General features: G+C 36.4%; 1 pseudogene; it reads left to right on the top strand.

Annotated features, from left to right (window-relative positions):
* Positions 1-13,841: 13,841 nt before the first annotated feature.
* LOC112923613 (large ribosomal subunit protein uL4-like) lies at positions 13,842-15,161 on the top strand (annotated as a pseudogene).
* Positions 15,162-15,481: the final 320 nt, after the last annotated feature.

The following is a 15,481-nucleotide window of genomic DNA, read 5'->3' as shown; positions in this document are numbered from 1 at the left end:
AATAAGCTTATCTCCAGTCAAAGATAACATGACATTTATATGACTCTAGGGTGTGATAGGATTGGATTCTTCCTGCTTCAGTTTCAAACTAGATTCTATTTTGATAATATCAAATACCAAAGTGAGTGTGAGAAATATTTACCCACGGAGGTTTTAAAAGAAACTGAGTAAGAACATACTCTTACTTTTTGAACACCTTCATGTACATAGAGAATATACAATATGATCATGGCTTTAAGAGAGGATTGTATGAAAGGGATGAGTAAAGAGACTTCTTTGGAGAGAGTTGCCTGTTGACTCTTCCATTCTCTTTTGAGGGAGAGGAATTCAATCCCTAACTTGAAGAGAGTGAGTTTCTATGTTTGCAGCTGAAGACCTTTAAAATAATCAGGAAATTTTGATTACTAATGCCTGACCACAACAAAGGAAGCCAAAGCAGAATGTGTGCTGAGGTCTTTCCTGACCAGAAGATCAAGAGGAAGACAGAAGTTCTGACTAAAAGCTTTGGTGGCTGCATTGGGATCAGCCCACCCTCTTCAGGCTTGGCAAGGCAAGGGGGTGAGTGATTTTCTGCGGAACCAGATGTGGGCCATGCTATTAGAGTTATGTTTTGTTTTTGTTTTCATTTTTTGGCAGGGGGGCTTATCTATCCAGGAGCTCAGCAGTGGTGAGGGCTGGAAGTGTCCTCATCATGCTCTGGGATGAGGAAAGGGTCACAAGAGTTCACACATAGTAGAGACAGATCAAACCAGGACAAGGGAATTTCAGGCAAGAGGCCCAGCAGAGAACCATCCCAAAGCTCATAAAACCAAGATCACGAGAGTCAGCTTTAATCATCTGCTAGGGGCACCAATGGTACCTATGTTCACCCATCTACTCTGCCCGGATAACACAAAGCCTCCCAGTGAAGTAAACCTGGCAAGGAACCAAATAGCAGCTTGCAAATTAAAGGAAGAAAAGAGCCAGCAGTTGATAGCAGAAGCACGAGGCACCACCCCATTCCACCTTCCTTGAACTTCTATCTAGTTGGGGGGAAGGAAGAGATTTAAAGCTACCTCAAGATTGAAATGTTTTGGATATCTTACATGGATATTCTAATTACTGAACTGAAATGTTATTTGCAGTTAAAACAATCATATTATGATCTCTTCTTTAAGAACGTGCAAAAAAAAGTCTCAGGGTCTGCCTAAGGTTCCATCCAGGATTGCACAAAGATGATCTGTATTAAAGAAAGTCTAAAGGGGTGGTGGGAGAGTGAAAGGAGCTTGGTTTGTTCCTACTTCAAGTCCTGCTTGTTCATCATACAAGTTAGGCTGCTTAAATAGAATCCAAGCAATTGGATTGATATTGATAACTGGCTCATTTTTGTAATGCAACGTATTATTATTTTATAGTGCCATAGATGAATCTAATAGTATTTAGCTGTCAATGGAAACATTTCCATTTCCATCATTTCCAGTATTAAAAAGATTAAATCATACATGCTTAGTATTTCCTGTGTGTGCCATACTAGTTCACGTGATGGTATAGTTCATTTTGAAACTTAGGGATTCTCAGAAGGATTTTGGTCTCCCACTTATGTTCCTTAGGTTCTGTGATCCTGGGTCTATTCACTGCTGCATCCCCCTCATCTCCTATTGGAGATGAAAAATCTGGGTTTTAGAGACAGACTGTCTGGAAGTCACAATGTGAAATTGCCTTCTAAACGAATTCAGCTAAATCACATTTAATATCAAATTTTAGTGACTTTCTCACGACTGTTTATCAGCTCTCTCAACTCCCAAATGACTCTTTAATTAATTGTTCCCCTGTTAGTGGCTCATTTTCTGTCAAGACCCTTTCCTTAGAGCACTGTTTTAACCCGTATGGCAGAAAGACTGTCTGAGATTCCACTATTATTAAATGTAGCCTGGTAACATTTAAGTACGTTACCTTGATGATGCTGACATCACTCAGGTACTTGGCCTACAAGGAACTAGCACAATTTCACTTATTTCATTTTAATGGGTCCCCTTGGCTTTGAGGCTATAAACTAAAATACCATTGCAGTCTCCTCTAGCAATCTCAAACTTAATTATTCCACTCCAGGAAGCTGTCTGATGGCCCTACAGAGACCTACTTTTGTACTGAAATGCAATCCCTTATTGTGTGACAAAATTACCTTTGTTTCGTGTTCTTTTAAAAATTTATTTACAAACAGCATGGAGAAAGCATTTGTCAGCACAAGTTAATAGGTGATTACCACAAATTTGATTCAACAATTTAGATCAGACATTTTTTAGGTTTTCTGTTATTCTTTCCTATGTAATCATGACTTCTTAAATACTATTCCAAGTGCTGGGCATTGTGGGTAATGTGATGTAAATTGCCAGGATAGCTGACTCAAGTCTTTTCTGCTACTAAGTTTTGATAAATTTATTAAATTTCATACCCTAGATGACACATCTTATATGCCCATCTCGACCAATATCTTTTTTTGCTGCTTTGAGCAAATTTAGTTTTATAAACTCAAATTTCTAAGTGATTTTGCAGAAAGAAGAGAGAGACACATTGCAAGAGAAAGAGCCAGAGAGATCAGAAATTGACAAGTGTGATCATTTGCAATACAGTGATCTATGAAAATGATCAATGATATATTTGAGGAGCAATTAGAATTTTCTTTTTTAATTTCAGAATATTTCTACAGTTTGGATAATAACTAAGGAAAATTCAATTCTGTTCATAGTCAAAAGGAAAGTTGAATTGAGAGCCAGAAATTATATACAAGGGAAATATTTGGGCTCTATTCATCACTTGGTCTACGGGGATATAGGAGGAAACTTATTTCTTGCTTCCGTCTCGCATTCTTTAAAGACAAAGGGACAGCCCATCCATGTGCTGTGTTTCCTATCAATAACATTTTCTTTCTCTTTCTAGTTTTTTGGGCTTTGAAAGAAATGGTGGGGTGAAAGAGAAAGAAGTGAGAGAGACTGGTTCATTATACTTTATGTGTGCGGGTCGTTTTTAATTTGGTTCTTTTCAGCCTAATGCTCTCATCTGTGCAAGAAATTAAATGCATGAGAATTAATATGTTCAAGTCAATAGGTGAAGCAGTAAAATAAAACTGAAGAGAAAAGGCTCCCATCATGCTCACACTTTATAGACATTTAATTCCCTGTGTGGATGGGATGTTTGCTTATCAGAATCAGAGCTTCGCAGAAAACAAAAATTAGATTTTCTTCATTTTGAGTTTGCAATACTGCTTCATTTAACAACTGTGGAATCAAGGGGGGAAAAAACCTCAGATGTGGAAACAGACAATACTTGGAAAAAGAGCCAGAATGAAGCTGAATTTTGTTTGTTTATTTTGGGTTTGGGAGAATGTGAAAAAAGAGATTGAATTTACACACACAAAAACCACAAACACTTTTTTCTAAAACTCATTTTAGTTTATCCTCCCTGAACAAACTGACAATATTTAGTGAAGCTCTGTCTTAGTCCCAGCGACCACTTTTAAATTATAGGACGGTCAGGGGAGGATTGGTGAGCACATCAATGATTGACAGGCCACTGCAGACACAGCAGGCAGATGAAGGTTTCACGTAATCTTTTGTCTCAAAATGAAAGGATCCCCATAAAATGAGTTACTATACTTTGCAGACACTGTGACAAATAGGTGTTCTAGATGTTACTTGATTAGTTTTAGAGATAAACAAAAACTAAGATTAAGATCACATAGAGAAATGCCAGTTTAAATAGTCTTCCTAAGATCTAATATCAAAAGTTTTATTATTGATGGCTTAATATACTAAAACATAAAACACTATATATTGTTACTGCATAACTGAAGCATATAATTCCTATTCAAAAAGAACAAATAGGATAAACTGAGACCAACGTCCTAAAATCGTTTGAAAGTGTTTAGAAAGTGATATAAAACTACAGCTTTGGTTCTCATTTTGATCATAATAAATTTCATTCTTTTACTTCCCCTTCGAAGAGGTTATTTTGGTTTTTTGTTTTGTTTGTTTTCTAGATTTTATTTATTTATTCGTGAGACACAGAGAGAGAGAGGCAGAGACACAGGCAGAAGGAAAAGCTGGCTCCCTGCGGGGACCGTGATGGAGACTCAATTCTGATCACGCCCTGAACCCAAGACAGATGCTCAAACATTGAGTCACCAAGGTGCCCCTTATTTTGTGTATTAAACAAAGATTGTATTTTTTAAAAAGTGTCTCTTTATTATGAGAATTTATTTATCCAACAAATACTAATTAATGATACTTAGTGCCATGACACTAAGTTTGTTCTGCCCTGTGTCCATCAAGTAGAAGACTTTTAGGCAGGGTAGATACCGATTTTGTGGTGCCTGAAGCTTGTAAAATTTGGGGAGCCCTATGTAAGAAAGTACAAAATCACAAACACACAACTAGTGGACTCCCTCCCGGGGCCCCGGCAGAGGTGTGATCTACTGAGAGCCCTGAAGTTTAAACTACATTAGCTTCAGAGTTAATCTTGTAATCTGATCTCTTGTAATCTTATGAGAAACTTAATATTTTTATTCCTTGAATTGGAAACAAATTGCACCAACCTGAAAACACAGAGGAAAATGCACTCTCCTTTGCTTTTCAATAGAATGCTGACAAGCTTTTCCAGCATCAAATGGTGATGAATATGCCTTTTCCCGCCTCCTTAGTGGGATTATTAAAAGGACAAGTGTTTGGGGACCAACTGATCAAAATGATAGGTAATAGGAGATGGATCCCACCCCATCAAGAAGCGAATTATGGAGATGGTGTTCAATGCAAGTGACTTGAGATCCCATACATATTACGAGATAGTCTACACTTCAGATCTATAAGAAATGGAGTGAACCACAAAGAATCAGAAAAGTGAATTGGGCTAGTGAAACTGAGGTCCATCACAGCCATCCACATATTAAATGAAACAAAGTTTGGGAAACACATTTACGAAGCACCTACCCATAGGCCATGCATTATGCTTGGTAGTGTCAACATAACTTATTTCTGAATTACAAAAAGCCTGTGTAAATCATCATGAAGTACCTTGAGTGATTTTGATTAGTTTACTCAATCAATCCAGAAATTTCTTTACTCTTCTACTTTACCTGCAACAAATCCTGATGATACAGTTCCACTGCCATTTAATCTAATCTCTATCAGATTTTAATTTTTCACAGATGGGGGAATTTCGTTAGTTCTGAGAAGGTGCTCTAGGGGCTTGCTATGAGTCATAAAGTTAGTGATCCCATATTTGGATTTGAGAAGAATTAAAGGATAGAGAGATAAACCTCATTTTGTTGGTCATGCTTCCTTCACTATGGATGGGAAGGGATTTTTTGCCGCATCATCTTAGGAAAGGGGAGGTTTCTGGATTCCTGCTTCATGTGAGACAACTTTTTCCCTAGAAGTCACCTCAAAGGCTTCAGAGAGAAGATGCCCTCATAGTATTTTGTGATCCTGGCAGTTTAGGATACCACCAATGACCTCCACATGGATAGACACAGGCTTTCTCCGTCAACACTGTAGGGGAGGAAGAAGTTTTCCTTTAACTGGATGGGTCTGAAAATTAAACTGACAAAAAGAGATCAACAGGAAAAAGGCAGACACATATATTTGATACAGATTTTACATAACATGGAAGACTTCGCAAGAAAATGAAGACCTAGAAAATAGTTAGACCTGAGCATTTTATGCTAGGTTTGTTGAGGAGTGCACAGTCATGGAGAAATATAATTTTAGAAATATGAGGTAATTGTAGTAAACTGGAGGAAACTTAGCCAGATTTATTTGTTAGGATTCTTTCCAGTGTCCTTGTCTTTGTAGAGAAGGATGCTTCTTTCCTCCATGTATCGGTGTCTCAGTTGAGGGCTGTATAGCCTGTTTCAGGGAAAAAGTATGAGGGGTGGTAGAAGCCAGAGTAACCTTCCTGTTTCTGCTCTTTTCTCCAACTCCTTCAGCTTAAAATAGTCAATATGTGAAGGTGCCATATTTTGATGTTACATATCCCAAGTCCCATCAGCAACATCTGAAACATTTGATTACTTCCTTCTCCTTAACACATTTTCTTTCTTAAATTCTGAGACAAAATTCTCTCTTGGTTCTTTTCTACCTTACAGGCTGTTTTTCCTCAGTCTGCTCTTGTTGGTTCCAGTCTTCATAATATATACAGGTTAGGGTACAGTCTCTACAAGATTCAGTCATGGAGCTTTTATCCTGTCAATCTATCTACTCACCTCCAATGGTCTCATCAGATCACATGGCTTCAAATAGCCTCAATATTCTGAGGACTCCAAATATAGCTCCAGTCAAAACTGTTTCCATGAAATCCAGTCATGTATGTCAAACTGCCATAGGCATCTCCACTTATATTTCTAAAATCGATGGATCAAAAATCAAGTGCTTGATTTCTTTTCTTAAAATTACTTTCCCCCCTGCAATCCTCCATCTTAGTAAACACCCATTTAGTTACTCAAGCAGGTCAACCAAAGTCTTTAAATTCCTCATTTTGACTTCTCTCTATAGTTCTATCCCCATGTCCAAACCAATAGCCAACTCTACCACTTCTGTGTTTCAAATACAATTAGGATCTGACTGATTCTCACCACCTCCATTGCTAATTCTCACCATCTCCATTGCTACCCATACTCATCCTGAGCACCATCATTTCTTGCCTGTCCTTTGACATAGCCTCAATACGCTCATCTCACTACAGTTCAGTCTCTTCACACAGCCAGGGAAATTCTTTTAACATGTCAGATCATGTCATTCCCTACACCACCCTCCAGTGGTTATCCATCTCCACAAAGCTAAAATCCGAGGTCCTAATCTGGCTTCCATGGCATCTTTATGATCTCATCTTCTGTTTTCCTTCTTGTTTACTTGAGTCCAAATAGTCTGGCCAACTTCCAGTTTCTTAATAATGCAAAACATGTCCCTAGTTCAGGAGTTTACACTTGCTATTTGCATTGTGCACTTCAGCAAGAGATTGCCTTGCTATTCCTCACTGATCCTTAACTGTCACCACACGGAAAAGAAAACTATCATCTGGAATTCTCTATACATCTTACCTTGCTTTGTTTCTTCGTATAAATTCTTGTCATTTAATATATTACATGTTTTTTCAGCTTTATTGAGATATAATAGACAGAACTTTGTGTAATTTTAAGTTGTAATACATGAAGATGTGATATATATTGCAATATGATTACTGTAGTAGGGTTAGTTAACACCTCTATCACCTCACATAATAACCATTTCTTTTGATAATAACATTTAAGATCTCTCAGCAACTTTCAAGCATATAATAGAGTATTAAGTATAGTTACCATGCTATATGTTAGGTCTCCAGAATCTATTCATCTTATAACTGGAAGTTTGTACTCTTTGACTCTTTGATATCTCCTTATACCCCCCACCCCAGCCCTGCCATTATCTTTTTCATAGTAGTCATTTTGACAGGTGTGAAGTGATATTTTGTTGTGGTTTTGATTTGCATTTTCCTGATTAGTCCTGTTGAGCATTTTTTCATATATTTCTTGGCCATTTGTATGCCTTCTTTGGAAAAATGTCTATCCAGATCCTCTTCCCATTTTTAAATCATATATATATATATATATATATATATATATATATATATATATATTATTATTTTGCTATTGAGTTGTAGGTGTTCTTTATGTATTTTGGATGTTAACCCTTTATCAGATATATGATTTGCAACTATCTTCTCCATTCCATAGGTTGCCATTTTATTTTGTTAATTGTTTCTTTTGTCAAGCAGAAGTTTTTCAGCTTGATGTAGTCTAACTTTATTTTTGCTTTCATTGCTTGTACTTTTGATGTATTCAAAAATCATTGCCAAAGCTGATGTCAAGTAGCTTTTCCTCTGTTTTTCTCTGAGAGTTTTATGGTTTCAGCTCTTATGTGTAAGTCTATTCTGAGTTAATTTTTATGAGCAGTGTATAATAAGCGTCCAATTTCATTCTTCTGCCTGTGATTATCAAGTTTTTTGCAACAATATTTAAGAGACTATCCTTTCCCCATGGATTATTCTTGGCTCCCTTTTCAAATATTAGTTGATTGTAAAGGCAATGCTTTATTTCTGGACGCTTTTTCAGGATTGTTTTGGCTGTTTGAGGCCTTTTGTGATTCGTATGGATTTAAGGATTTTTTTTTTTATTTCCGTAAAAAATGCTTTTGGAATTTTGATAGAGATTGCATTAAATCTATAAATGGCCCTGGGTAGTATGGACATTTTAATTTCAATTAGAGGATTGAAAATATTTGGAAAAATAATTCCAATGTCCTATTATATAAATTTGATTTTTGGAATTTGAACATATTTCCAGAAAAGGGTATCTAAAAAATTGCAAGCAAGAGGAGCAATTTTCCAGATAGGGTGCAGAATATTGTCTTGGCCCTGTGGCTTTTCCATCTTCTACAGAGTGGATGAAGAAGAGCCACGTCAATTTGGTTGGTCACTGTGTTATCATTGGTATATTTCCTTTTAAAGTTTCACAGATTTTATTTGAATAGATGACATGCTTGCATATTTCTGCGATGGCCTAGTATGCTCACTTGGTTTACAAATATCCTGGGATGTTGGGCTTGAAGCTGCCAAAACACTCAGCAGCCACAAGACTTTTTGGGGGGTCTGTGTCAGCTGTGCATCTCAGGTGGGGTTGATGAGCATTATTTCTAGAACTGGATACTTTATTACCAATATATGGGTAGTATTTCTTACTGCTTTCAGTGATATCCCTTAATCTAGGGATAATAAAACTCTTATTTCTTCCTTCTGAAGCCTTCAACACTTCAATTTGTGTGACCAGGAACCATCTTTTCTTTAAGAAGTGAGAGAAATTGCAAGTATATCTAAACAATTTTTGGGTAATGTAATCTGTGGAAACAGTTTTATTACTCAACACTTCTGAAATGTGAAAATGAAATAAACAAAACAAAACAAAAAGGACCATGACATTGAATAGTTTATAAAATAGAAGAATTAACTAAAGGCTGCAGGCTTTTGGTGGCTTTAAATACTTAATATGCAGTTAATGGGAAAGATAATGTAAGCAAAAGGCTTCATGCTTCATGCCAGGAAAATCACCTTATAAACATTGAATTACCTGTGGCTTATCAATATACAGAATTTATCGTTACTTAACCTTACATTTGTTAAGAGACATCTATAGAACAGTTGCTTGGCTTTATTAACTTTTAATTTATAGTAATATTTATTTTTACACACTCTAATGAAACTGAAAAGCAATTCATTATGCTTTATAATTACAAGATATTTTTGCAGGAGAAAATGTCAAACCCTAAGCTTCAGAAAACTGTAGAATGGTAAAGAATCTTGAAAGATCATTCTAAAATTAAGTAGATTATCAATGAAATGATTTAACTGATAGATCTAAATTTGAAGTTACTTGGGATACCTGGGTGACTCAGCAGTTGAGTGCCTGCCTTTGGCTCAAGGCGTGATCCTGTAGTCCCAGAATTGAGTCCTGCATTGGGTTCCCTGCATGGAGCCTGCTTCTCCCTCTGCCTGTGTCTCTGCACCTCTCATGAATAAATAAATAAAATCTTAAAAAAATTGAGGTTGCTCTAAGCCTTTAATATAGATTTTAATAGTTTTATTGACCACATATTAATCTTTTAAAATAGCTTAAACACTTTTTAAAAATTCTGGTTCTCTCCACTATAATTTAGATTAAATATTACATAAAGGGTAGATATAAAATGATAAATACTTTAAGGGAAATACTCTTACTTCATATATGTTTTATATTTTCTAAAATAATCTCAAATTCATTTAGATTTTCAATATAATTTGACAATGTTTGGCATAACACTTGTTATATGATAATTATATCAGTCTGGATTCTGGGTTGCAAGCTCTAAAAACAAGGTCTGGCTAACTTTTCAGAAAAATAATTTATTGGAAATGTATCAGACCATCACTCACAGACTGGATGGAAGACTGATGAATCAGGCTCAGAAAATGGACAGGAAACAAGGAAGCATCAACATCATGATTCCTGCCACTGAACACATTGCAAAGTTGTCTGTGTGGTCTCCATGACCAAATACCGTTACTACTGAAAGTTGCCTTCTGAGAATATATTAAAAACCATGACTTTATCTTTACAACCTAACTCAACATTCAATATTCTAGTTCAATTGACTTAAACTAAGTCAAGTGATTGTAGCCTTATATTCTATACATAGAATCAAGTATGTATATAGTTGTAGTAGTTATGTTTTATAAAGTTTCCTTGAACACTGAATTAGTAAATACTAAGCATTGCACCTAGGGAAAAATACAGGACTACATCCCTGTGAGCTTTTGGTCACATTTTCATCAGCCAATCAACATATAACTTCTCTTTTTTTGTGTGTTTACCTTTAAAGACATCCTATTTAGCATCCACTGTTGGCGCATTAACATTGAACTTAGGGCCAGCAGTATTATAACTATAACTTATGCCTGAATGAAGCTGGTCTAACACATGTATTTTCTCCCTAAGGCACATTGCAGCCTTCCTGCCCTTAGGAACACTACATAGCACTTTGGCAATGCACTTAAGGGACATTTTTAAAAGCCACACCACCAACAGAAAGTACAAAAAATGCAAAAAAAAAGTGTGGTGCTGAATAAACTGTAATAAGGACACATTTACAGTATGAGAGCTAAAACAAGGAAGCAGTGTCGCCTCATTTAATTTCTGCTGGAAATGTGAGTGTCCGGCAGCTGAAATTTTTTGCTGCTCTGTGCATGAGTATAATTGCAAATGACAGCAAAAGTACCACGGGTATTGATTTGGGGTTACAAATAAATTTTGGCAAGTAGATAAATTCACAAATATGAAATCTGTGAACAAGGAAGATAGACTGCATAGATATATATAATGCATATATATATATATTTAGAATTGACAAGTACTACTATGATTTGAAAACTGTTAAAGCATAACAGGCATATAAAACCTGAAGTCACAGTAATCTAAGTCAATGATCTAACTTACATAAAAATTCTATATTGGCATGGACACCTTGCAATGTTTAAAATCTTTTTTTTTTTTTTTAGGTTTATTTAATTGTTTGAAATAGAGAGCACAAGCAGGGGAGGAGGAGCAGAGGAAGAGGGAGAGAGAATCCAGGCTGACTCTCCATTGAGCACAGAGCCTGACATGGGGCTCGATCTCCTGGCCTGAGATCAAGAGTTGGCAACTTAACTGACTGAGCCACCCAGGTGCCTCATGTTTAAAATTCTTAATATATTTCTATTATTAGATAATTGTCATAATGTGGACATTATATTTTTCCTATATTTAATTATCCAGGTTAAGTACTAGTCCTTTGGAAACCTTTTTTCATCTATGAATTTGCTTATCATTTGTGGGTTTTAGTTTTGCTTGGGTATGTGAAAATTTCTTAACCATTATTAAAGTATTTAGTACAAAAAGCTAGTGCCCACATCCTGTATAATATTTTCAGTTTCTAAACTGCATTTAAAATTAATTATCTAATCGATTAATTGCTCTTCTTTGTTCAGGAATACTTCAAATTGAAATAATTTTTTCTTTTGGTTACACATCTGATGAGTTGGATAGATCTCATCAGGTGACTTCCGAGGACTTGGCAAATTAAAGCTATTAAAACACAAATAAGTTAGCCTAACTCCTGTCAATGTTCCCACCTGTTGTTTGTGGACACTAGTAGGAAGTTGGTATGGCTAAGTGCTTTCTGTTTTTTAGTGTTTAATGTTTAAACCTTTCCAGACTTCTCTTGGTTCACTGGCTCTTGACTTTTGGTTTATGTCAATGAAGATAATAATATGAAATGTAGCTTATGAAAAAATAGGGAGGAAGAGCCATCTGATTCCAAAACCACATTCCAGTTGGAAAACTTTGCCAGCCTTAGGGTTAATGTCAGCATTATTGATACTTCTGGCAGAGGTGGGTAAGAAGGGTAGTGTTAGGACTGATTTGAGGCAAAGGCTTGAATTAAAGATTCATAAGACTTTTATATCAACACAAGGTTGATAAGGAAGACAAAACCAAACCAATCGCAAGGAGTTGGGGTGATCTGTCAGACACCTCAGTTCTGGACTCCAAAGATACTCAACGGAAATGTTAGAAGGTACAATTCAACATCTGAGTAATAGGAGAATAAAGATGACTGATTCTAGAAATTGAAAGCTTCTTGGCCTCTGCCCCATTTTATACTATATCCTAGAGTGGGTGGGCTCAGGTCATGAGATATCATTTTAAACAAAAAGAAGGTTGGAAGTTTGCAGTATAAGCCAGACATGCTAAAATAATCTTTTGGAAAAATTAGGTCTACAGTAAAGTCAGGTACAAGTATATGAATTTCTGAAGGAAAGAGAATTCAGTTCTTGGAAAACAACAGACAAAAATGGCAAAGACTTTAAGACCTACTATTCATATATTCATTTATTTGAATTAAAAGCAAATTTCATGTCTAAAGTAAAAATACCAGATTTCATTGTATCTAAGATGCACTTTTTAAAACATTTTTTAAATTTATTTTTAAAGATTTTATTTATTTATTTTTTGAGAGAGAGAGCACAAGCAAGAGGAGCAGCAGGCAGAGGGAGAAGGAGAAGCAGGCTCCCAGCTAAGCAGGGAGCCTGAAGTGGAGCTTAATCTCAGGACCCCAGTATCATGATGTGAATTGAAGGTAGATGCTTCCCCGACTAAGCCATCTAGGTGCCCCTAAAATATTTGTAATATCTCTGAAACTAACCTGGGGATATCTTACCATCAATGGTATCCTACAATTAAAATTGGATGATTTTTTTTTCATGAAACATAAAGTAATGAGGTGAGGCATGTTACAATTGGAGGTAACTTTGATCTGACTAAATATGGCAATATGTCTTAAATTTAGAAAAAAATATTCATTACTAAAAGTAAGATTGATAAACTATGCAAAAATACATGTAAAAATAATTTTAACATAGCACTATATAATTTAAAACTAGAGATCAGTAGACCACTGATCCCTGAGATAGGTCAACTTCCTTTATTTTGTAAAAAAATCTTTTTTTTATGTTTATGTGTATTTTTCTCCCTAAGCAATCTTTAGTTTTTATCAAATTCTAAGTTAGTATTCAAGAAGTGAAAAATGTCATAAATGATTATAGATGACTAATTTTTAATAGTCACAAATGACGACCCAAAAGATGATTGTATAATAGACACTTTCTAATTACTTCATCAAAATAATTCATGTAAATTTTTTTTCTGATTCTTCATGACTATCCTAATAATATCCCATAGCTAAACAAACATAAGTTCATTTGTTTTTTAGTAGAGTCCTGCATTTATATCCAGGAAGAAAAAGTAGAATGGACCCTCTACTATTAGAGTTCTTAAATGTATCACTGTATTACATTTTAGTGTCTAGATAGCTGTCGGTTTTCATATTGACACTTTAAAGAATTAAGTATATATTGAACTTTATAATTTTAGAATAATTTCTTTTAATTTCAAAACAATCTGTTCTTTTGGTAAGACATATGCAGTGGTAAGAAGAAGGTCAACCAAAATTGAACTATATTCACATTCTCATTTTAGAAAGAAAAGCAGAATTTTTTAAAAAGATGAATTTTTTAAAAAGGAAACTTAAAATAATAGATTTTTTATTTTCAAGGGACAAAAAAGAAACACTTTTCATTTAAAACAAGAGGACGACATTTGAATTGTCCTTGTCTATTGAAGACTCAGGAGAGAAAAGTGGTTTTCTCCAAAGAGTCAAGGCAAGAAGCAACATGGGAAAAGATGGCTTTGAAAGGGAAACAAGAGGCCCTCTCCTCTCCCCGCAATGGCATGTGCTCCTCCCTTGATATCTGTGTACTCTGAAGAGGAGGAATCATCTGGCAAAAGTGTTACCTTGCCTGCTGTGTTTAAGGCTCCCATTCGACCAGATGTCGTGAACTTTGTTCACAGCAACTTGCGCAAAAACAACAGACAGCCATATGCTGACAGTGAATCAGCAGGTCATCAAACCAGTGCTGAGTCTTGGGGTACAGGCAGAGCCGGGGCTCCAATGCCCAGAGTTCCAGCCGGGGGCCTCACCGTTCTGGCCAGGGTGCTTTTGGAAATATATGTCGTGGAGGCCGCATGTTTGCACCAACCTGGTGCCGTTGGCACTGCAGAGTGAACACAACACAAAAGTGATATGCCATCTGCTCTGCCCTGGCTGCCTCAGCCTCACCAGCACTGGTCATGTCTAAAGGTCACCGTGTTGAGAAGTTCCTGAGCTTCCTTTGGTGGTTGAAAATAAAGTTGAAGGCTCCAAGAAGACCAAGGAGGAGGTTTTGCTTCTTAAGAAACTTAAAGCCTGGAATGATATCAAAAAGGTCTATGCCTCTCAGAGAATGAGAGCTGGCAGGGGCAAAATGAGAAACCGTCGTCCTATCCAGCGCAGGGGATCTTGCATCATCTACAATGAAAACTGGTATCATCAAGGCCTTCAGAGACATCCCTGGAATTACTTTACTTGATGTAAGCAAACTGAACATTCTGAAACTTGCTCCTGGTGGGCATGTGGGATGTTTCTGCATTTGGACTGAAAGTGCTTTCTGCAAGTTAGATGATCTGTATGGCACTTGGCCTAAGGCTGCCTCCCTCAAGAGTAACTACAACCTTCCCATGCATAAGATGCTTAATACAGACCTTGGCAGAATCCTGAAAAGGCCAGGGATCCAAAGAGCCCTCCGAGCACCATGCAAGAGGATTCATCGTAGAGTCCTGAAGAAGAATCCACTGAAGAACCTAAGAACCATGCTGAAACTAAACCCGTAGCAAAGACCATGCACTGGAACACCATTCTTCACCAGGTCAAGAATACACACTCCGGATGGATAAGGCAACAGCGGCCTTAGAAGCCAAATCAGATGACAAGGGGGTTCCAGGCAAGAAGCCCATGGTAGGGAAGAAAAGAAAGAAGGATGTTGGTGTGAAAAAGCCAAAGAAACCTTTGGTAGGAAAAAAGGCTGCAGCTACCAAGAAACCAGCAGCTGACAAGAAACCTGCAGAAAAGAAACCCACCACGGAAGAGAAGCAGCCTGCTGCCTAAAAACTTATATTTGTTTATTCCATAAAAGTCAGTCATTTTGGACAGCTAATTTTAAGTAAAGACCTGATCAAAGACAGTGAGAAAGAAACAAAAAGATTAAAAAAAATAAAATAAAAGGGAAACAAGAATGTGAGAAACTGAAGAACAAAGAAAAGAAAGTAAGAGATTCTTTGTAGCAGAGATGGCTAGGAATTGAGAAACGATAATGGCTGTCATTCAATATTTAATCTTTATTTTTTTGTGCTGCAGTAATTATGCCCCAGTGTACCATGGATTTGGTAGATTTGCACAACAGCATGCTGTTAGTTGTACCTTGGGAAATGAAGTAGAAGCAGTCTGTCCTGCATGTTTGAGAATGCAGCCTTTGT

Source organism: Vulpes vulpes, chromosome 2 (genome assembly GCF_048418805.1).
Source record: "Vulpes vulpes isolate BD-2025 chromosome 2, VulVul3, whole genome shotgun sequence".
NCBI classification, from domain to species: Eukaryota; Metazoa; Chordata; class Mammalia; order Carnivora; family Canidae; genus Vulpes; species Vulpes vulpes.
The sequence above is the reverse complement of the archived record's forward strand: the minus strand, read 5'-3'. Positions and strand labels throughout refer to the sequence as shown.